The sequence below is a fragment of the Hydractinia symbiolongicarpus genome, chromosome 14 (assembly GCF_029227915.1).
Source record: "Hydractinia symbiolongicarpus strain clone_291-10 chromosome 14, HSymV2.1, whole genome shotgun sequence".
Taxonomy (NCBI): domain Eukaryota; kingdom Metazoa; phylum Cnidaria; class Hydrozoa; order Anthoathecata; family Hydractiniidae; genus Hydractinia; species Hydractinia symbiolongicarpus.
This window is the reverse complement of record NC_079888.1, coordinates 19,598,592-19,621,590: the sequence shown is the minus strand read 5'-3', so window position 1 is coordinate 19,621,590 and position 22,999 is coordinate 19,598,592. Positions and strand designations below refer to the sequence as shown.

At 32.5% G+C, this 22,999-nt stretch overlaps 2 long non-coding RNA genes across 3 annotated transcripts; one reads left to right on the top strand and one right to left on the bottom strand.

Annotated features, from left to right (window-relative positions):
* The first annotated feature begins 7,067 nt into the window (after positions 1–7,067).
* LOC130625475 (uncharacterized) lies at positions 7,068–8,482 on the top strand. 2 transcript variants are annotated; one of them, XR_008981716.1, is made up of 5 exons: positions 7,068–7,087; positions 7,629–7,691; positions 7,773–7,875; positions 7,952–7,974; positions 8,452–8,482. It is a non-coding gene; the product is annotated as an uncharacterized LOC130625475 (long non-coding RNA). The 2 variants fall into 2 exon arrangements; XR_008981715.1 differs by lacking the exon at positions 7,068–7,087 and having other exon boundaries at positions 7,149–7,691.
* Positions 8,483–20,067: 11,585 nt separating this feature from the next.
* On the bottom strand, positions 20,068–21,511 carry LOC130626122 (uncharacterized). Its single transcript, XR_008981810.1, has 3 exons — positions 21,420–21,511; positions 21,255–21,306; positions 20,068–20,574 (listed from the first exon to the last, which is right to left on the bottom strand). It is a non-coding gene; the product is annotated as an uncharacterized LOC130626122 (long non-coding RNA).
* Positions 21,512–22,999: the final 1,488 nt, after the last annotated feature.

Below are 22,999 nucleotides of genomic sequence, written 5' to 3'. Positions count from 1 at the left end.
CTATATCATGTAACTTTAAAACAGATGTTAGAGAGATTAGTAATTAAATAATATTAGAATTTCGTAGCAATTCTCGATCTGTTTTCGCAAAATTTCACGAAACCTTGAACTCCACACAGCTTCTTGCCTGCGAAAGTAGTTAAACAGTAAGTAAACTAGTTAAGATGAATGTGTAACAAATTTGATGATTCCCTTGGTGCAGCCTAGTGCCGCGAAATTCTGTCGTAAAGAGTTTGAAATTTTAGTTTCTGTCGTGTTTATTGTATAGGTAACGAAGACATGCTAAAGCAGCTCCAAGAATCAGGTAAACTTTCATTACCTTGACACGTTTGAAATGGCGGAGAGCTATTTTTGTCTTAATTGAAAATAGTCTAATCAACTACTTTACGCTACATCGTTCATTTGCTTTTAGCTGATAAAAGAAGAAAAGAAGGTTTGCTTCATTACTTCGTCTTTATTTTATTTTTATCATCAGTTTAATGATCACTAAGTTATTAATTTTTTATATGCATAGACAATCATTGCACAGTTTCATTAGCCTAAATATACTAAGCTTTTTTAATCTTGTAAAATAGGATGCGGCGAATTCTGCCCCTACCTTCTTTGTGACTTTTTTTCAGCCTTCTTAAACGTATCAGCTTTCTCAATTTGTGAAACAACACATTAGTTGCAATACTTTTCTCTTATATCAGCGTACATTGAGATGTCAACCGAAGTAATTTCATTAAAATTCTAGGAAAGTATCTGGAAGTATGGTACCTAAAATTTCGACAGGCAGGTGTAAAATAGATATCTTTAAAAAAGTGTATAAAAATTTTTGCTAGCAGCATATCAAAATGTTATTAAAAAACTGTCAAAGTAGTTGGATTCCGGAGCAAATTTAGTATTAGTGGTTACGTATTTCAGGTATATATTTATACTGAGTTTGCATACATTATTAATCAATTATTTTTCCTTCTTATTTTTCTCAGAAACACCAAAACGTTTAAGCTTTAGTAAGTAAATTTTTCTACAGATACTTCTATACTGCTGTTGTTACCAATTAAATCATTTGTTGTATATTAATCCATTAGTAGCTTTCTTGTTCATTCCTGCTATTGCATTTTTTTATAGATACCATGATCAGAGACCTAGAGGAGTCAGGTATGTATACAATAAATTTAGCATACTTAGAATAACCAAGCCGCTTCTTTAAGCAGACATCTACTTTAGATATCTATGCGTGTTTTTTTTAATGTAAAGAGACAGAGCGTTTATATTTTGTCAATATATCGGTCTTTTCCCTCTAGCAAAAAGAAGGAAATGGATGGAAGGTAAATTTTCTTAATATATATTTTCCTCTATTTTCCTCTGTTTAACCATATTTGATGCGGGTTTTTCACTAATTAATCCATTCACATGTCATAGAAATTTTTAGCGGTAATTTTATGGAAAAACATGTATGGAATAGAAAGTAGGACATCCTATTGCTCCAACATGCACAAGCTAGTCAGTATTTATGAGCAGAATACAAACAATTTTTTAGCTTTGTCGACCAACCTTTACCTAGCTCTACATTACTTGCTAGGTGCTGCAATTCGGGCCTTCAAGTATGGTTAAAAACCTTTCCCAAACTTTAAAATGTGGTATAATTGGATGTAAAATGGATCAATTCTTTCTCTTTTTTCATCAGTTTACTGGCTCCTGTTCTTTTTGCAAACATATTTATTTAAAATTTTGATTTACATCCATTTGGATTATTGAGAACGGTAATATTTGAAGCCACATACAGTACAGCTCTCAGGAAGCCTAACATCGTGTATCATGCGCGACAACCACGATCCACTATCTTTGTGCTTAAATGTGAAATAATGCTATCGTGAAAGACGCGAGTTATCGTGTCACGATGCATAAAAACATATATTCGGAAGACACAGTCAAATTGTTAGGAGTTAAAATTGACAATAACCTTAGATTTGATCAGCGCTTAAATGAAGTTTGCAAGAAAGCATCTGCGCAACTAAATGCTTTGTATATATTTAAAAACATACTTCCTTTCAAAGCTAAGAGGTTCTTAGCAAAAAATTTTGTGTATTCAAACTTTAACTACCGTCCACTTATTTGGAATTTCTCATCCTCAAAATCACTTTCTAGGGTCGAAAAACTCCATAAGCGAGCCCTAAATTTTGTAGATAGCGAATATTCAGAGGGAAAAGAAAAGTACATTTCTAGCAAGAACAAAAGTAACTACATGAAAATTATGCGAATAAGAAATCTCTGTATAGCTAGAGATTTTTAAATCTCTTAATAATTTAAATCCGCCATTTATGTTGGACATCTTTCAACGCAGCGAAACAAACAGGCCAGTACGAAGTCAATATGTAAATAATCTTAAAACATTGAACTTACTAATACTAAGAATTTTGGGGAAAAATATCTTCGCTCATTGGACTTAAATTTGGAAATTTCAGTCACTCGGTCACTCGGTCTATTTAATTTTTATACATTTTCAAAAACTATAAACAAATTTTTGTCGGATTTGATTAGTTTCCTATATATTTGTAAATATGTATTTATTTATTTTATTTAGTTATTTCTCCGACGTTTAATAAATTAAGAAAGAAAAAAGAAAATGCATCGTGAGTTTCACGATCATATAAAAAATTAAAACCGTGTTCATCACGATGCAATTGTTTCAGTTAGAATATGTAATCGTAGCTAAAAATCTATTGTCTTTTAACTGAACAATGTCATCTCTATTATAATAGCCGTATTTTGTGTGTTCAAAAGGGTTACCGATATTCCTTTAATCTTACCACGAATTTTTAGAAACCAGGGGGGCTTATGATTTATCTTAGCAAATCGGTAGAACAGTGGAGATTTTTGTCTCTTTGAGGAGTGACCGCATAGAATGTGTGTTGCTTTGTGATTGAAGTGGACTTCGCATTTATAGACGAAAGGAAGACACGAAAATATCTCTCTTGTGCGAATAATTCCAGAAAAATTTGCCAGTCATACATATTTCTTTTATTACTATTTCTTGCAACCTTGCCCATTACTTTGCATGTTGTAATAAAATTCACTTTACGAGGGCTATTAATTTGATTAAAAGCGTACGATGACGTAATAGCTACAAATAACAGTCCCTATGCACGCCAGTTCAAAGTTACTTGAATGTCAATTACATGCTCCAGGCAGAAAAAATTGCTTTAAACTGATATTTCCTTTTTCTTACTTAGGCAATAGAGCAAGACTTTCAACGGAGGTATCAAACCAGGGTACGCCTACGATCTGTTTCTATTTGATGTTCTGCCTCCTCATCCTCCACCTTCTCCTCTTTCTTGTCTGCAATTTCTTTGTCTTTCTCTGCACCTTCCTTACCGTCCTTATTGTCCTCGTCTTTACCTTCTTCTTTGCATTTCTCACTTCTTTAAACACCTTCATCCACTTCTTAATCCACTTTTTCATCCTTCTGTGTCGTTTTTGTCCTCGTCTTCGTCTACGTTGCGTCAGTCTTCTCACCGTCCACAATTACATCCATACTTACGACACCATCCATATTCGCCTCCATATTCACCCTTACGTCCACCCAACATTCCACCCTATTACTTCCTGCACTGCGTTCATTTCGAATTCTTTCACACGGTGGTGGTGATTCAACAATGGCATCGATATCGATGCCGCCGCCGATCACCTTTGCAAACACCGCCATCCTCTACACGTTCTTTATCGTCTGTTATTGTTCCTCGCCGTTCTATACGCACACACATTGTACCCCGTCCACTCCCACACCACCGTTCCAATATTATTCTTCAAAATCCATTGCCTCCTTCACGTCGGGTTCCCCATGATAATGCTTGGTCGGTTGGTCAAGCATTAAGGGACCTGTGTGAATGGGTCAATGAATTTTGGAGGCGGTAAATCATTTATAAATTAGGATAATAAGGAATGGTGGTTTATATTTTTTTCTTGCTTTACTTTGAGTGCTATTTTAAATGGATTGTCACCTCTATATATGAACGAGATATTTTCTGTTAGGGAAAACAAGTACAACCTTCGTTGCTTTAATTTGATCAGGCGACCAACTTGTCGGACAACGTACTATGGCTTAAATACTTTATCAAATATTGCAGGGAAGCTATGGATATCTGTGCCTGACGCTACAAAGAATGCTCCTTCTCTCGAAGCCTTCCGTAGCTCAATAAAATTTTGGGAAGGTGATGTTTGCACCTGTAAAATATGCATGGATATACCATACATATTTTAACTTTACTTATTTATTTATTTATTTTTCTTATTTTTTATCGCTGTTTGCCTTGTTTTACGTTATGTTGTCGATTTAAATTAGTTATTTAAATACTATTGTATCTATCGACGTTAAATAAAGAGAAATCAAATCAAATCAAATCAAATCATTGGATGTTTTACTAATACCTTCCAATTTGTTTTTATGTTTGAGAAAGTACGCATCCTTACATAAAGTTCTATATTGTAGTACAAATGTTTTGCTTTGTTCAAGAGTTTGTAGTAAGAAATTTATGCACATCCACTATGCAGGTTTTTGCAAGCAGATGTCTAACATGTCTAGTTTACGCAACACTGAGTTGCTTATCACTTTAATCCTGCTGTCCTGTTCAAACTGATTGCTGTTTTACCTATCTCCGTCAGAGCTTCATGACATGGCAAAGATCATGCATTGCATTTACATTATACCTAATTACCGTTTATGACAGATGGTAACACACATACAGAGGAATGCTTTAATTATTGTTTTTGTTGTATTAACATATTGAAGATTGTTTCAGTAAAAGTAATTAATGTATTCTGTTCTGATCATGTTAAATAATGTTTACTTGCCTTAGCTGTCACTATTTCTAAGAAGGGAGAGAAGGTGAAGGGAAAGGGGACAATTTTTTCTCGTTCTATTATCATCTGCTTTTGTCTTTTTAAAAATTAATTGAATATTGGGCGATCCAACGCATGTGCTAAATTAATAATACTGATATTTTTATAGAGTATTTACAAAATCGGTAAATTTACGACTATTAACTAAAAATGGTGAAAATTTTCTGTACAAAAGGTTGTCTTCAACATTTTAAATAACCCATTTGATATCAATTGTTAACAAATTGTTAATAAAATTTTTTAGGACGAGAAATCGGTCGAGAAAACAAGCTTTTGATTTATTATCTAAACAATAAAAACGAAAGTAATTCTAGTGCTTTAAATCCGGGTTCTCTTTCCTTCTCAGATACAGGATGCATTGACATTACTTTCTTAAGATCATTTTACTCCAAAAAAAAGTTTGAACTTCGAGTGTTTTTTTATTTTTAATTCGACAAAAAAATGTTAATGTACACTGGCTTATGATATTCGTGTCTCAGTTATATTGGTATGACAAACTATATTATACAAAATTTGTACCTGAGTTGTCAAAGGTGAGAACACAAAAAATGTCAAAAAAGGAAATTTGGAACAGGGAAAAAGTGGCTTAAGATCAAGAAAGTTCTGTAATTAATTTTTGAGGTCTTTATTCATTTTAAAAATCAATTTTTAATTGTCTTGATTTTTTGAGTTTTAACATATTATATTTGTCCATATTTGTTTTATATCTTCTAATAAGTTTTGGGAAAGTATAACTGGAACTCAAGATCTTTCTTTATAAAAATGTAAAAAAACGTTTTTTAGTAAGGAGAATAATTATTTTATATCTTCTGGTTACAAAGAGTTATATACCTCTATTTCTTAAAAACTTTTGAAAAAAACCAGCCTTTAAACTTGTTAGCTAGCTTCGGCTATCGACGTTGCATTTCAAACTTAGTGTATGGTGGACCAGTGAAAAATGGGCAACATTTCTTATTCTGGACCAAAATTTAAATAAACTACATAGCAACAGCAATATATTCAACAACAAATTGAACGCACAATATGGAGGCTTCATCTTTATTAACGAATCTTTAATTTCCTAACCTTCTTTAATCAAATTTTGTTTCAGTATGGTCAGTTTTAAATAATAAAAATATTTCCGTCAAATGTTCTTCAACATTTTTGCTGTTTTGATCCACAGCTTTCTTGTTTAATTATTTCGTGTGCATTGACCCGTGGCTATTACAATGAAGAGAGAAATATATTTCATTGTTTTTTAAATTAAGCCACCCGTTTGGCGATTCAGTAAAAATACTGTATTATCTATAATTCAGCACAGCAAGATGTAAACAAAAGTGTTTTGTATTTTGGGTCTATTGCGGTGTCGTTTTGCAACATTTCTTGTATGCGTAACACATCAAATTATATCTCTACGAATACGAACTCTACAAATATTTTTAATATCAAAACATTCTTAGTCTTTGCTTTATGACTTTTTTTTTATCATGGCTGTAACATGCAGATTAATTTATTGTGGATCAGCAGACCAAGCCAGTCGGTCTGGTCTTCAAAATCAACATTGGCATCATGAACTTTTGTTCAGCAGCCGTGCCGTGCACAGTTCGCCTCTTCTTAAAGAAATAATAATGAGGTCATATCAACATAGTATTCCCTGACTGCATAAACTAAACTAAAATACTTCATTTTCAACAGGACGGTCAATGATAGCAGTTCTTTATATATAATGTACATATAAACTGGCGGTTTCATCCTGTATAAATATTCAGAAAAAAACAAAACAAAATTCATTTAAGTAATTATCTTCGTCTGAAACTTCCATAAGATTATCAGTCATCCTCAAAATTATCTAATGATGCCAAAACACATCTTCAATTCCACCAATACTAGCCTTTTTGAATGATCGTGCACTTTCAGGGTCAAGTGACGTACATTAAAAGATCGAGCGAGTATCATTGGGAATTTGCCGATCTTCTGAACCAGTCTTTTTTTAATAACTATGACAACAACTACGAATTTCTCTTTAAGTTTGTTTTGTTTTACTTATTTTTCAGTTGTATGCTGAGACAAACTCGACCGTTGAGTCGATGTCAACCATTTTCAAGGGTGTTGCCGGTATTAAATTCCTGAGAAGGACAGTAAGTAAACCAACAAAATTATATTCTTGTTATTGTTATTTTCTCTCATAACAATTGCTTCTTTTCTTTTAGAGCCCGCAGTCTGCGTAAGTTATGTCATAGTTGCTGTTTATAGTCTTAATTGAGTTGGTGATAATTAAAATCCAACGGCATCTTTTTCCATTTTTATAATATTTGCTAAATCAATGGAGGTAATTACTTTTCTTACCAAAATATAGTTGTCTCTTTGTTAATTAAGTATGGCTCCCTTAGTATCTTAGTGGTGATTCTTGCAACAGTTCGCATTCTTACATTTTTCAATCCCAACCGTGGCGAGAATATAGCGAGAATTTAAAAATATTCATGTTGAAACTTCAAACAAACAATACATATATCATTCTATGAAAGTCTCAAACTCCTTCCAAGGTAAGAGTCGTAACGTTCTTGGCAGTTATTGCCCCACTGCAATTTGGCACCGTTTTATTATAAACATGGATTCCTAAAATTAATTAGTTTGCAAAAAATGAACGCAAATACAAAGACTAAAAGTTTTGTATTGTTGCCTCGTTCGATAGTGTATTTATAGATTAAAGGAGTAACTTTGTAGTAGCTTGGACACTAATAGTAAAATATATTACCTTTTTACAGCCCGAGGAATGCAATATTCCTCAAAAAAGGCACAAGGGCTGAAAAGAATGTGCAAAAAATTTGGTAAGATACGTTCACGTCGAATATTCATGAAAGCATAAATTTGTTGCAACCAGTTCTTTCATAATTTATTTTCATTTCTAGGAGGCAACGTAAAATATTTGAAGAGGTTGCTGAGCGCCGACGTAATCGGCAACAAGCTGCTAGCGAGAAACGTCGGCCTCAGCAGCCTAAACAATTAACGCTGGTATGTTCGATTGATTTGAATTGAGGATAGAATTAGTAATGTAATTTTTTTAAAAAATTTTCAACTTTTTTTTCAGGTGGATCGACTCCGGAAAGAAATGTAAGTGAAGTTTGTATTCGCATTAACGCACAGCTACTTTCACCATTGGTAATAATTTTGCGGTAGCTAAACACAAAGTGATAATTAGCTACGTTTGTTTTGTTAATGTGCAGGGTAATCCATGAAATAAAACATAATCACGTTCGAAAAAGCCTTCTGTTCAAAAAATATTACCCTGCTTGAAATTTAAAAGTAGTATAAGGGAATGTAAGGGGACGATAATAAATTGAAATGAGTGGTAAAAATTAAGAAACATTGCGGAGAGTGGGAGAAATCTAATCGTAGTAAGTGGGGATGTAAGGGAATAGTAGTAAGTGGGGATGTAAGGGGATATCAAATTTAAAAAGTGTTAATTTTTCTGAATTTTGATGTCGTTTCTAACCTGACTAAATTTAGGTTACCAAACGTTGCGTTCTTCACTTTATACATTGCTAACAATTTGAAGATTAACATGTTGTGTTTTTTCTTTTAACTTAGTACGGATTTAAAAAATGAAAATGAAAATATAGTAAGTAATCATTATTCACATCTTATTATAATATTTCATCTCAATATATTGATGAATTAAAACAAATTAATCAGATCAACAAAAAGATGTAGTTGATAAAATCTTCTTCGATTAATTACTATTTGTTGATTTGATGCGAAAAGTTAATTTCATATGGAAAAGCTTCAAAAGTTGTCTAAAAATTTGTATATTTTCAGCTTTTTTGATTGGTTCTTAAGAATTGGCTAATTTTACTAATTATGCATGATGTCAATTTTGATTAGAGAATGTTTTCAGCCGTTCACTTTGGTGTTTTGAACATTTTTCACAAATTTTTATATTTACTTTCTATAATTAAGCTCAAAAGCAAATACATGTTTTGGAGATAATTTTGCATAATTAGCGCAGCTTTCGAAACGAATAATCAAGAATCGAAAAAGATTTTTTTATAATAAATAGATTCCGGGATAGCTTTAAAGATTTTTTATATGAGCACAACTTATTTTCGAGTAAACTATAAAACAAAAAGCTGGTCAATCTTTTATGACTTATTTCTCTTTTGATTCTTTTTTTAGCGCAATACTATGAACTTAGAGATGTAAGTAAAAACAATAATTAGAATCGATTTCCACAAATGATATTTTGTGTGTTTTCGAATTGGCCTATGTTCTCAAAATGGCGATAGTGGAACAAGTTGAAATACATTTTTATTAAATAATAATTTTAATATGAAACTGCAGTTGGAGCATAAATTTTACTTAGCTACACCTTTCTTGTCGGCTGGACTGCGATATGTCATCTGCAACAGTATTTCTTTAACGATTTTCTTATCGGTTAGAGTAGTGTAAGTGCCGAGCAAGCTTGCGGGGTCAGTGCAATGACTGGGGGCGATATTTTTGGTACAGCACTGGCTAATCAGTCATTACTGCATTTGTTAACCGTCCAGCTTAGATAAAAATAAAGAATAATTTTATACTGTAATAATACCGTGAAATGCTGAAATCAAGATTTTGATGCGCTTATCTGAGGGTCCGCTTATAAACAAGTATAAAAAGTGCAAGGAAAAAAAAGAAAGAAAAAGTAAATAATTTTTTTCGATGATGCATATTCTTTTTTGTGTATCTTTTTGTACAATGCGGTTCGCCTCCAGTGCGGAAGGTCTTGTTTTCAAACCCCGACCGAATCATGCCAGAGACTATAAAAGTGTGATAACAGTTCCCATAGAAACTGAAGAGGCTATCCTGGGTAAATAATAGTAAAATAATAGTAATAATATTCCTTAATCTTCATCAGTTGTTGAATCGTCAGAAGAAATATCAGAACGAAAATTACTTTGTTCGTACTCATACCATCTGTGTCAGGGGATTCTGAATCGTCATCAGTTCTGATCTTTCGATCCGTCGGAGTGTTTAATATTCCACACTTCAAAAAAGACCTAATTATCAAATTTTTGTTTTGTTTTACAGAAAATTCTGCATTATGCGCTTGTTTGAGGGTGCGCCTATAAACGGGAATAAAATCTTGATAAGGATTTGGTACGTTTAACAATGGGTGCGCTTCTAATTGGCTGCGCTTGATTTCGGCATTTTACGGTACTTTACTACTGTCCTTGTAGAAATTAGAAGCAGAAAAAAAAATACATCCAAAGCAGAATTCTCTATGCACTAAATCCCTATAATTTTTCTTTCACTACTCTTGACCAGGGGCCTGCATAAACCAGGCTGTCGGCAAGAGCGGTAAGTCAATTACAATGCCTCAAAACAGATATTGCCCGCTTGCATAATCCAGACGGTTAACAAACACTTCTTTGCTAAAGCTTTTTGCAACATCAAAAAAATATGTTGTTATTCTTCTTCCTCTCTTGTTCTAAATATTTTTTTTTCATGTGCAGAATAAGATTGAAATCAAAAGTGCATCAACTGGTAAGACTAACTGTTTTTGTTTTTTGGTAATTCGTCACGCAGAAAAGTTGTAATTACAGTTGACTCTACCTAATACGAATTTCCACGGGGAAAATTTTTAGTTCGAATTATTGAGAGATTCGAATTATAGAAATTCTCTGTAATTCGAACTTTTACCTTCAGAGAGTGAAAATTCGAATTACGAAGAGAAATTACGTTAATTTCAAAATCAAAAAAACACTATTCCAGTTTCATTCAATCTTTATGTTCATAGTTTACACAAAAAATAAACTCTATTTGAATATTTGATTGTATAAAGAAGTGAAAAAATGTAGAAAGACCAACATTTTAAAAAAAATTAACGTTTGAAAAACAATTTAAGCCCTGTTTACACTCTAAAATTCCAATTAGGGAGAGAATCGTGCTGAAGGGACTGAAGGATTGTTCGAATTAGAGAAAGTTAGTTTTTTATAAGAGTTCCTTAAGGAAAAGTGACGGTGACTGAGCAATGGTTCGAATTATAGAAATATCCGAATTATGGAGATCTGAATTAGAGGGAGTCAACTGTATCAAAATAATGAATAAGAAATTCTTACTTATAGGAGGATGCGCTTTTTAAAAGCAATGAAAAGAGAAAAGGTTAGTTATTGATCACAGTTAATTATTTCTGAAATTGTTTGTAGAAACAAGAATAAATCTTCACGTTTTTTAGCCATGTAAAGATCTTAAACGTACCAGTTTTAGAATTTTTGGCTAGGAACGAAGATTTCGCTACTTAGCTAGCCAGCTAAAGCCCTACTTATTACTCTTTTGTATGGTTTTTTATCCTACCCAACATTTATTTTTATGTTGAGGCTGTAGCCATTTTGCTAGCTCCAATCTTTGGCCAAAAACTGAGAGTATAAAAATGCAGTTATGCTACAACAATATTCTTAAGCAATAATTCTTATGCTAAATGCAATTACCTAGCTAGCTATAGGAGCTAGCTATATACATCTTTTTTTATTTTCCTGAAAATTTTTCTGCAAATAAAATGGCTGAGCAATTGTTTTAGCTGGACGAGTCGGTAACGACAGCCTGTTCCCTGTGTTTTTCACAATGAAGTTTTTTGGAAAAGTCTATTACGCTTACTCACCTGTTCAACTATGTTTAACTGTACTAAGCGGTTAGCCCAGTGTTAACAACAGATTGTTTTTTGTAAAAGGCTGTTATTTTTATGCGCATTTGCAACGCGGTTTACATATATTAAGGGGTCAGTCCATTTGTAACAATTGATATTTATACTTTCTCGGGAATCACACCTGTATGAATGTTCAACATTGTTTATCAGCCCCATGTTACGATGAATTTATTAACTTTCACAAAAACTTATTCCACAAAAAAAGTAATATTGACCGATTGTTTCTGCTATGTTGAAGTAACAACGGTTTGTTAATTCTGTTTTTATTTCAGCTTTTGTTGCGGGTATATTATTTTTTTTTAAAAAAGTCACAATACTACAATGGTGTATGCGCTTCGCCTGATTAACGACATATATACTGCATGAATGTACTAAAGCGCTTCACCTCACCATGTCGCACAGTGTGCGGTTCTTATTAACCGCTCCTCAGGGCGTTCAATGCCGGGTTACATATTGCCTTGTGGCTTACACCGGCGTTTCTAAGCCGCGTTTCCCGGCTAGTCTATATTATAATACCCGTATGCGTCTGTCTGTCACGCAAAATAATACCGCAAGTAGCGAGACGCACGCAAAGCTGTATAAAAATTCGGGCGAACCCGTAAGGTTTTTCACGGGCCATCGACTAGTACTAAATTATTAATCATTAATTCTCTTTTTTTCATCATCATCAAACGCCAAAGCAGATATAAATGCTGCCGGTTCCTTTTCCAATCCTGTGTAGCTCACCGTACTCACTATTGGCTCTATTAGAGGCGCCTTTATTATTCAATGCAACGTTTGTGAAAGGTGATGTGGCAATTTTATTTACAGTGCGAATGCGCCCAATAACCTTGCCCTTGTGTGACGATAATACAAGTGTTCTAATAGATATTGCAAATTAAAGATAACACCTATGTGAACATCTTTAAGCAAATAAATGGTCATATTACGACACTATTTTTTTTCTTTTCTGATTTAGATCGAATATCAATAGAAGGTACTACATTATAAGTTATACTTAGGTATGGTATTGTTTGTGCGCATTTAAGAAATTAATGTTATCACTCAAATTTTGACTTAAATTATACATCTCTTTCTTTAGAGCCTGTCGCAGATTGTATGTGACATTACCGTTCACCTCCAAGCATAAAGTTAGCGTTTCTTTTCCGCAATGTTAAATATTTTCTTATTAGTAACGATTACAATTGTTTTAGACGATCTTCCAAGTGTAGGTAAGTTTCATTTATTTACTATTTTGTACGCTCTAGGATTTTTGTAGCATTTAATTTTGATTTTAATTTTGATTTTTTTTTTAGACTTTTCGTTCATCCAGTGTAAGTTATTAATGTTTATAAAGATGTATTCAATTTTTGCAGTATATTTCTCCACACTCGGGCTTTAACTTAATTTAATCAGCAGTTGATTTAGGCGTTACATAGTGTCTGGTTTCTGATAATTTTATTTTGATTCATAATTGTTTTGCTAGAAAGATATCAAAGGTGTGGAAAATTCCTTTTAGAATTATTTACTATCGCTGTTGTTGATATTGCATTTCGTTGTTCTCTTCCCCGCCTACATTGTCCAGGTTTATTAATCATTTTTTAATTTTTCTTTTTTAGTTGAAAGGTCGCCCCAACTATCCGGTAATAATACTTTTTCGCTATTTATCTAAGTTGCGACAGGGTGTTTTTTGGTGATGAGCGGATTTTCATTTTTAAACAACAAAACTTATCGGAATGTTTAACAACACAAAACTATAGGAGGCTAGAATTATTGATATTATTTGATAGAGAAATGGATTTGGGTGTATAACGATTTTTTAGCCGTTTCTTCCATACCTAAATTTTTCCTTAAATATTAAGTTTGCTGAAAAATGGGTCTGAAGTTTAGAATATCCTAAGAATATGTTTGAGCTTAATAGCTGAAATATAAACATTTGTATGACGCACAAAATTGGTTAGAAGTTTACTTTTTTATTGTATATCGAACGAACTGAATTTTTTTCTTTCCAAGCAATGGGCCTTTACATGTAAAAATTGATATTAGCTAGCTATAGTAACTTATAACCAGGATTTATTATATTAAGGCATTGCATATTTTCAGGCCATAGTTATGGTAACAACATGTTGAGAATAATAAGAATAGCATTTGTCAAATAGGTTAAGAACATCAACGCTGAAACGAAAACACACAGCGTGTGTATCAGAGAATTTACATAAACTGTAAAAAGTAATTTTTCCGTTGTTACTGGTTTTAACACTACAGATTGTGTGATTCAGTTTTGATGTCGTTATAAACCTAAACTTAAAACCTAAACGATCATTTGAAATATATTCGATTCTTAAATTTGAAAACGCTGCATTGTTAGCTTCTTTGATTTTATGCGTGATTTTCTTGATTATAAGTTGTTAAAGCAAACTGTTCTTTTAATATTTTGGATTGAAATATTTCGCTTATTATTATTTTTTTCTTAGATTTTTTGTTTCAGCGTTTTCAAACATAGAATAATGCAGATTGTGAGCAACCTCTATCCCAGGGCTTTTTTTCTTGATGCCATCCCGTTGTAAAAGAGAAGAGCCCAGGGTCGAGGTTTAAATGTGAGGTTTGAAAATTCAAATAACTGTGTTGTAAGTTTCGTATGGTATCCTTTACATCGGTTTAATGAGAGATTCAATGGATTCTTCGACGGGAATTCAGCTAGTACACAACTAATTTCGCTATGAATATAAAATGTGCCTTAAAAGGCGGATTGAAGAAGGAATTAAAAAAAATTGTTTTCCTTGTTATTTTTGACAATACGGAAAAGAGCTACTTGGCCAAAGCCGCAGATGGGAAAGAAGAGAGAGAAAGCCCAAGATAATTAAATAATTGCTCGAAATGTAATCACACTTGCTGTTCTCGCTAACGGAAATTCGTCCCCAGCAAAAAAATGATTATTTTAAAACACTAAGCATTAAAAATGTTTGCATATAAATAACTAGTTGATAAGATCCAAGGAACAATCCACACGAGTTTATAGGATATCCTCAATTTAAGTACTGCTAAAAGTCACGGAAACGTTTAGGCATGTGCACGCAACAACATGACTAAAAGTAGAAACAAAGAGGTATTTGATGGTGTTGAGGAGTGTTCTGACGAAAATTCAATACGTTTCAGATGTCAACCTATTAATGATTTTAATTAAAACAACGCTCCAACCTGATGATAACGCGATGGCCTAAATTTACAGAAAAAGAGAAACCTTACACACAAGGAATGACTTTATTCGGATGTAGGTGGTAATATCCCTATTTTATGTGCAAAAAAATTTTGTCCCGTTTTTTTCGCATTTAACTTTGAGTTGGTTTGAATTTACAATATAGGAACAGAATTGGGTGGTTGTGTTTGTGAAACGGAGTTAATGTGATTGTTACTTAATTATTATTAACCGCAGAAATCATTCCGAAAATTTCAGTTCATGTATGCTGTGAAAAATGTTTTTATGAAAGTTTAGCATTTAAAAGGTCACGATTTCCAATAATTAAAATCGCTACGTATACATCCATATTAACAAATATTTGAAAAATTCTTCGTTATGAAGTATTGTTTTAAATATTTTTAAGTTTCACATTTTATTGGATTTTTCCACATAATATATTCTTGAGTATCGGAAAAGCAATCATCTACTACCAAGAATTTTTTGTAGCATTTCTTGTATGATAGATCGAGTCAAAATTTTGCATCTATACCATCCGTTGCTTTTAACGAGTCGTGAACTTTATGAGATATGTCGTAAATATCTTGACATATTAAATTCTCCAACAGCAAAAACATTTGACCATGTTTGTATGTACCATTCCTTTTATTAGACAGCACCAAGCGAAAGAAACTGTATTTACATTAGCACTACAATGCGATGCACATTTTTTGTAAATGTAATACATTAGTAGCCGAACTGGTTTAAATCAGTGAGCGATTTTCATCAATATAGAAGGGCAGCATGGCTCAGTTTTTTTTAAGTTGAAATAAGATCCTATGCAAACAATTGGATTATGTCCATCTACAGGAATTGCTCAAACAGTTCTTTAATTCCATCAAAGTAACAATTGTTCTTATCTAAAAATATACAGGTATTTTAATATTTAAATATACATAAACAAGACCTTTAAGCGAGAAGAAGATACTTTTGGCCAATACAACAGTTCAGTTACCAAAGCAAATGCGTAGGTTACTTAAAAAAACTGAAAGTCGTATAAAATACAAGTAATATGATAAAATTATATTTCTCTCACCTTGTGAAAAATTGGCATCCATGAACTGAAATTTATCTGAAATTTCAAAATACTACAACACAAGTAGACACCAACTGCGTTTCACAAACGTTACCACCAGTTGTAAAGTTATACTTTGATACAAATAATTTTAGCAATTGAAAACGTGAATGCTATGTTTATTTTTAGCTCTGTTTATATACAGTGTACCCAGGTATAAATTAGCTAGAATTATGAGCCGTAAAACTAGGAGAAACGATGCCACCAAAACATATCCTGGTTAAAAGTATTAAAAATCATTACATTTGGTACTTCAAATCCACGTCTGACAGCAATTTTTAGTTCAATTGAAAATTATGCGACATGAACTTTCAATTGGTAATAAGAATTGCGGTAGTAGTAATATATGCTATTTTACTGACAAGTAACTTCTATTTTAGTTTGGGTAGCAACATTTGTAAAAGAAATGCTGTACAAGAAGCCCAAAATACCGTAGAAAAGACAAATCCAAAATAGGTGAAAGCTTAAAGCTAAAAAATAATTACAAACCCAGGGAAAGGGGGTTGCCCTGCATCATCAGTAGTCGCAGAAATATACATGCAAGCACAATCAGAAGATCTCATCTAAAAGAGTTCCATGAACACATCAACGGCCTACATCGACAAATCAAATTCACTGTTGAGCTTGAACACGATGGAAGTATCGCTTTCCTGGACACTTTAGTCAAACGCAAGAATGGTTCAATTTCAGTTTTAGTGTATCGTAAACCAACACACACTGACCAGTACCTTGATTCAAACCATCAGAAATCTTGTAAAGAAAGTGTCATATCTTTATTACTGAATCGTGCCAACAGCGTAGTCAGTGACAAACAGGAGAGGAAAGAAGAAATTCGACGTAAGGAATGCATTAATCGCAATTGGATACAGTCATAAAGTCATCACGCAAGTAGAAAATAAAATGAAGAGAAAATGCAACGGAGACAACAAGGAAACATTAGAGGAATTTGTCGCATCAGCATCCCTACCCTTTGTACCAGGTACTAGCGAGATCCTTCGTCGAGTTTTAAGGCAACACAAGATCAAATGCATTCTTAACTCAAGACACCCTAAGAAGCACTTTGTCAAACCAAAAGACAAAATAAACCTGGAAGAACAATGCAATGTTGTTCACGAAATCCCGTGTAAAGATTGTGATGCAGTGTACATAGGTGAAACAAAAAGAAAGTTTAAGCAACGAGTACAAGAACATATGCGCGCAGCGAGAAACGGAGATGTGAAGAAAAACAAAATTGCGGACCACAGCTGGAGCAGAAGTCATCAGATTAATTGGGATGAGAAGAAAATCATTGACAGAGAATCCAGAACAACGGCCAGGAAGATTAAAGAAACCATTAACGGTGTAGCACGTAACAAACACATAAACAGCATCTCGTATCAACTTCCTGAGATTTGGTTACCAGCCCTACAGAAGAAGTAGTTACCTACATCTAGGTCCGAAAATGTTAATTACCATAATTAACTGTAATTATCAGTTCGTTTCTGATTGGTTTTTTTATGACTTTCGATCCCCTGCAATTATATAAATAGATGCTTAACATCATTTTACTTTGCCCGATGATGGGAGAAGGATCTCCCTAAACGTCGCCTACTAAACTAATATGTTCAAGACAAGATCGTTGTCAGGTTGCTTCTGTTTTACATACGACACATGGGCTTGCTTTCCATGTTAAATGGAATTATATTGTTTGTCGTGATAAGTAAATTTGTTTTTTTTTCAGTTATTGTAACTGCCACCAATGTGTAAGTAATTTTAGCTGAGAGAATTATTTTACTTTCTGGAAACTAACTCTAATTCCGCATCTGAGGAAACGATACTGACGTTAACAAAAGGAAAAACGGTATGTAATTTTCGCGACAATTATTTCCCGCAAAGTTGGCAAGTCCCTATGTCTTGGCAAAAATATATTCTGCACAATTTAATTCCCTGAAAGCATTGTTAAAACAATCTGCAAAATATATTTGTTTTGTTTTGTTTTCCATACGGAGATTCTTTTACCTACATCTTCATTTTTACGTAGCTGTATGTATATTCAACATCATGAGAATAATGACATTCATTTAATTCAATGTAATTCCTAATGCAAATAAATGTTTTAAAAATATTATAATAACTAGCCGATAATGTCAAATCGCATTGAATCCCACATATAACCGACAGTAACAACACTTGTTACAATACCGACAGTCACAACAGCTCAATATTTTAATCTGAAGTGTCAATAAGAAAGGCTTGCAAGATCAAGCACATATCTATGATCTTTATACATTAAGTGTTTTAACAAATTAAAGAAGAGTATACACGATACAATACATTAACCGCATCAACTTTTCGTCATTTAGAAAACCAACCAAACATACTATTTATATCATTCTTGTATAAGAGTCCCTGCAACTGATTATTAAATTATTGTGTACAGTATACTGTACACTTTAGGGATGAACTAATTTACTTTCTCTCACTGACTTTTGATGTGAAATTTTAATAACCTTTATAAAATCTGTAAATGGATATTACATTAGCAAATCATTAATTTTTTTTTATTTTTAATCGTCAATATTGTATCGAGGGTAAAATATAGAAATACTTATTTGGTAATTTCTAGCTCTAAATGAATACCTCCAACGTTATAATTACAATTTAAATGGGCTATAACCTTAACATTTAATTTCATTGTGATTTTCGCGGGCTATCACTATATTAAACAGCAGACGCAAACTCAAGTTTTACAGCTACTTCATAACAGTAGGAAAGCCTTGTTTTCACATCATCGAAACTAAATGCAGCGTAAAATATGAAATTATTTATTTTAATTGAAAACCAACATATACAAAGGCAACTGATTTCTTAAAATCGCGAATTTCTTTAAAATCGCGAATATTAGGATAAGTGGCGAGTAGAATTTATTCAGCACTTATACACTTGTTTATTTAATAGAAGGCGATGGAAAAGAAAATTGAAAAACTGAGCGCTTATTTTTCTACTTATTATTCGAAAAACAAAAAACATTATATCACAACGCAGAAAGTATAAAACTATTTCATTTATCGCATAAATAAATTATATATATATAAATCAAATAAATTATATTTCCAGTCGAAGACCAGTTTTCAGATCCATCTTGCGTTTTAATGTAGTCCATTTTATTAGTGCGATATTATTTTAAACATAGCCTATTTCTAACTTCTAGACACGACAACGGGCTCAAGCACGATGACAACATCTAAGTTTGTTTTTACAATTTTTATCAATAACTTAGTTGGTTAATTCTTTGTTGAAAGTTTTGTTAAGTCATTTCTTTAAAACATTAAAAAATGCACGATAAAAAATGTTAAGTTCATACTCCAGCAGAATATCACCTCACTTTCAAATCAAACAATTATTTTAAAGTGAAATTTAAATTCTTGATTGCATCTTTGTTATTACTACTACAAAATTAGCAACTAGAGCACGTGCTCTACAGCAAAAAAACGAATTTCTCGAATTGGAAATTATTTTTAAAGTTAAAATAAATATGGACTTCCACAAATTTGGCCGGTCCCTGCTTATCAGTTTTTTTTGCCAGGAGGCAGAGTTTAGTAGGACAGGAGAGGAATAAAAGTGTTTATCTTATTCATTGGCGTCGATATATTTTGTAAACATTACTGGAATCAATTTAAGTTGGCAAGTCCTAGTATTTCGTGAAATATATTAAATCTTCTGAAGGTATTATTAAACAATCCGTAATATTTTTTTGTGTTGAAGATCTTTATTTAGATTCCGAAGATCGAAGATATTTATTTTTTTATGTAAATAAATATATTTTACCAAAAAGTTTTAAATTTTTTTACTCTTTTCACTCCGCCAAAGGGAAAGCGGCGTAACTTAGTAATATCTGGAGTTTGTCGATACATTCCTCTTGGTACGAATGTGTGATGCAACCGTTGAAACACGGACGCATTTCGAACGGTAGAAATTGAATGAAATGTAGTTTTGAATTTTTTTACTTCCCTAGCGCGGAATTGGTACTTTCGTTTTAATTTTTTTTTTAAAAAAATGCTAGCGTAGACAATAATACCCTAAGATTATCGCAAACATAATCTTGAATTGGAACTGTGTTACAAGACGAACTTTAAAGATGGTCTGTAGCAACAAAACCTAAAATGTATTTTCTTATTCCTCAACTTGTCGTTGTTGATATAACTTAGAAATTTTCAAATTAAGATTAGGCAACTAATTCTTGCGACGTCCTCACCCTTTTTTTAAAAATTTTTGAGTTTTTTGTACAAAATTTGTATTTTACGGGACACTGAACTCGTACGTAACACAAGTTGCATCCTCAAATATATAATATATGGCTCATTTTTGAAAGTAAATGTAAACCTAAATTTACAGATATTTCGAGGAAATTTTTGTCCTTGTTCGCAGGATTGAATATTTGCTGATTTTTAGACACTGTTTAGTCGCCTTTGTTAACACCGATTTGAAGATGATATATAAATTATGAGAGTTTTGCACTTTTTTTATTACATCGCGGAGAGAAAATGATGATCCTAGCTACATATCTTAGCAGAACTAAATACAAAATGTCGGCTATAAATGACACACCTACTACACGCTGTTATTTGCTTACTGCTTCGCTTTATAGAAATGCATACACAAAATTATAAAAACATTTCATACCACCTTTGAACAACCTTTCTGCGCCAATCAATTTTTTTTCATAGCAACTTTTTGTTGTCATCATTATCTTGTTAAAATCATCTAAGTAAATACAAAATCGTTAAAGAACTGAAACTGTCGTATATTGTAGAGAAGATTTAGCTGGAGTAACTGAGACCTTGTTAACCCCAAATCCTGATTAACGAAAGCAGGGGCAAAAGTTCACTAGACGCATAAATATTGTTATTTTGATATCTGTAATCATGAAATTCGAATTTATTCCATTTTCCAAAAATAAATAAAATAATTAAATAAACCAAAACAACAAAGCAGTCCGGAAAAGCGTGATAAACACAGATGTAAAATATGAGCGCCTATAAAACCGAATATTTTTTCTACATTTATTTACAGACTGAACATTAATGTTTACGAAAAGCTTCGGTTTTAATGAATTGATTTTATTCTTTGATAACGTTAGATGACTTTCGAAAAAACATCTAAACTCGAAACAATATCTTGTCCGACAGAAGAACAATGTCCCGAAAATTTATTTGCCTTGCTTCCCTCATTTAGTGTATTTCTGAATGGTTTTTTAAAAAATGATTTGTTATTTAAAATATAAGAACAATTTAGGTTTAGCCTAAACATTACAAAAATTTAAAGGATGTTTTCCAACTTCTCTGATATTTAACGCCATTTTGTATTTCAGTTATTGCCTACCAAAAAATAACGATGTTAACTTTTACGCACTTCAAATACTGAGAATTAAATATATTACTTACTTTTTTGAAACACGTTGTTGCTATTGGTAAAATTCTGTGATTTCCTTTTACACTATAAACAAAATACAACATTTCTTATAATCTGTATTCAGAAAACTTATGGATGAAAAATAGTTTTTGTAATATAAACTTTATTTCTAAATGAAAAAATAAAAATTAACTCACCAGATAAAACACTTCAATTCCTTCCTCTTGCCCTTTGTATAAAAATGTCTATGAAGCATCATGGTTTGTCTTAAAACTTTAAGTAAGCAAATTTTCTTGGTTCATTGATTTTTTAAAACAGAAAATTTCCATTGCGTCAATTTATGGTAACTTCACTAACTTTATATGCGCTTAGAGATTAGTCATTATCAATTTCATTTAGAAGGCGGGAATAAAATTGACAAGAGACCATTAATGTTAATTTCAAGTGACAGTCGCACAGTGCACGCTTTATAACTCTGGATTTAAGGCTGGGGTTTTGACAGAAATTAAAAGTATATTAGAGCTTAAAAACAAATTTATATGGTATAAAAACAAATTATTTCTTTAAAACCGGTTAAAATTATACTTGCACGATTTTTTACGACAAACATATCATAAGCAACAACAAGTAGCATTCTTCAAAAATTAAAGCAATTAAGACAACTTAAGTAACCGAGTAAAATGAGACACTCGCAAGGTAAACGACTAACAAATCATTAAAGGAAATTAAAAGGAAAAAGCAAGTTAAAGTTATCCCGGCAAAGTTTTCATTCCGAAAAGTATACAGCCTTTCATATAAACAGGTCCTATAATTAAAAGTTTTTTGTCCTAAAACTAAATTTTCTCTATTGACAATCAGAAAATACTTTTAGCTAGGGTTTCCGTGCGGATCTCGCTTATCACATAGGAACGAATCTCCCATCAGACATAGAGACATATGGATTGGCGGTGACTATTACTGGAATTTCTGTAACACATTAACTTTTAAGGGTGACGGAAATGGTCCTGTTGACAATGTTTTTCTTAATTATTATTGAAATTATTTACCCAGGATAGCCTCTTCAGTTCCTATTGGTGCTGCTTTCCAAGAAGATGCTTCGAAGGGGGTCCTAACCTATTTGAAACTCCCAAGCACAGCAATCGCTCAACTAGACAACTGGCTAAAATAACAATCCTATTCTCATGCTGAGCGTTAAGTAGAAAGGACAGATTCACAATTTTATAGTCTCTGGCATGACGCAGTCGGGGTATGAGTCCAAGACTTCCCGCGCTGAAAGCGAACACTCTACCACAAGGCTACAAGTCTAAGAAGCGAAAATACCGAAGAAGATTTCAGTATTTCTACAAATGTTGGCAGTAAACATGTGTTCAGGGATAGATAGGAAATATTCTCTCACCCGAATTACTTATGATTAACATTAACAAAATGTCATGAACGGTGTAAATCTTTTGTTACAGTACAAAAGAGGCCGTGCTCTACTAACTTATATAAAGTCAAATCCATAGTTATTCAAGTTTTTAAGAAAATTTGAACATTGTGCGATTTTTGTGATGTCAGGATATTAACAATGTAAATTTGAAAATTGCGAGAGAAATGAGATAACTGATTATCGTTATGTGGCGTATTATTCGTCGTAAACCATTCGTCGTTTCCATTTATATCGGCGTGTTACCCATATTCTGTGGATGTTTCGGCAATTTTTTATAAACCAAATAAAGCAAATTAATTATTTTCTCTAATTATTTTAATTTATTTATTTCACCGCTCCCGTTATTTT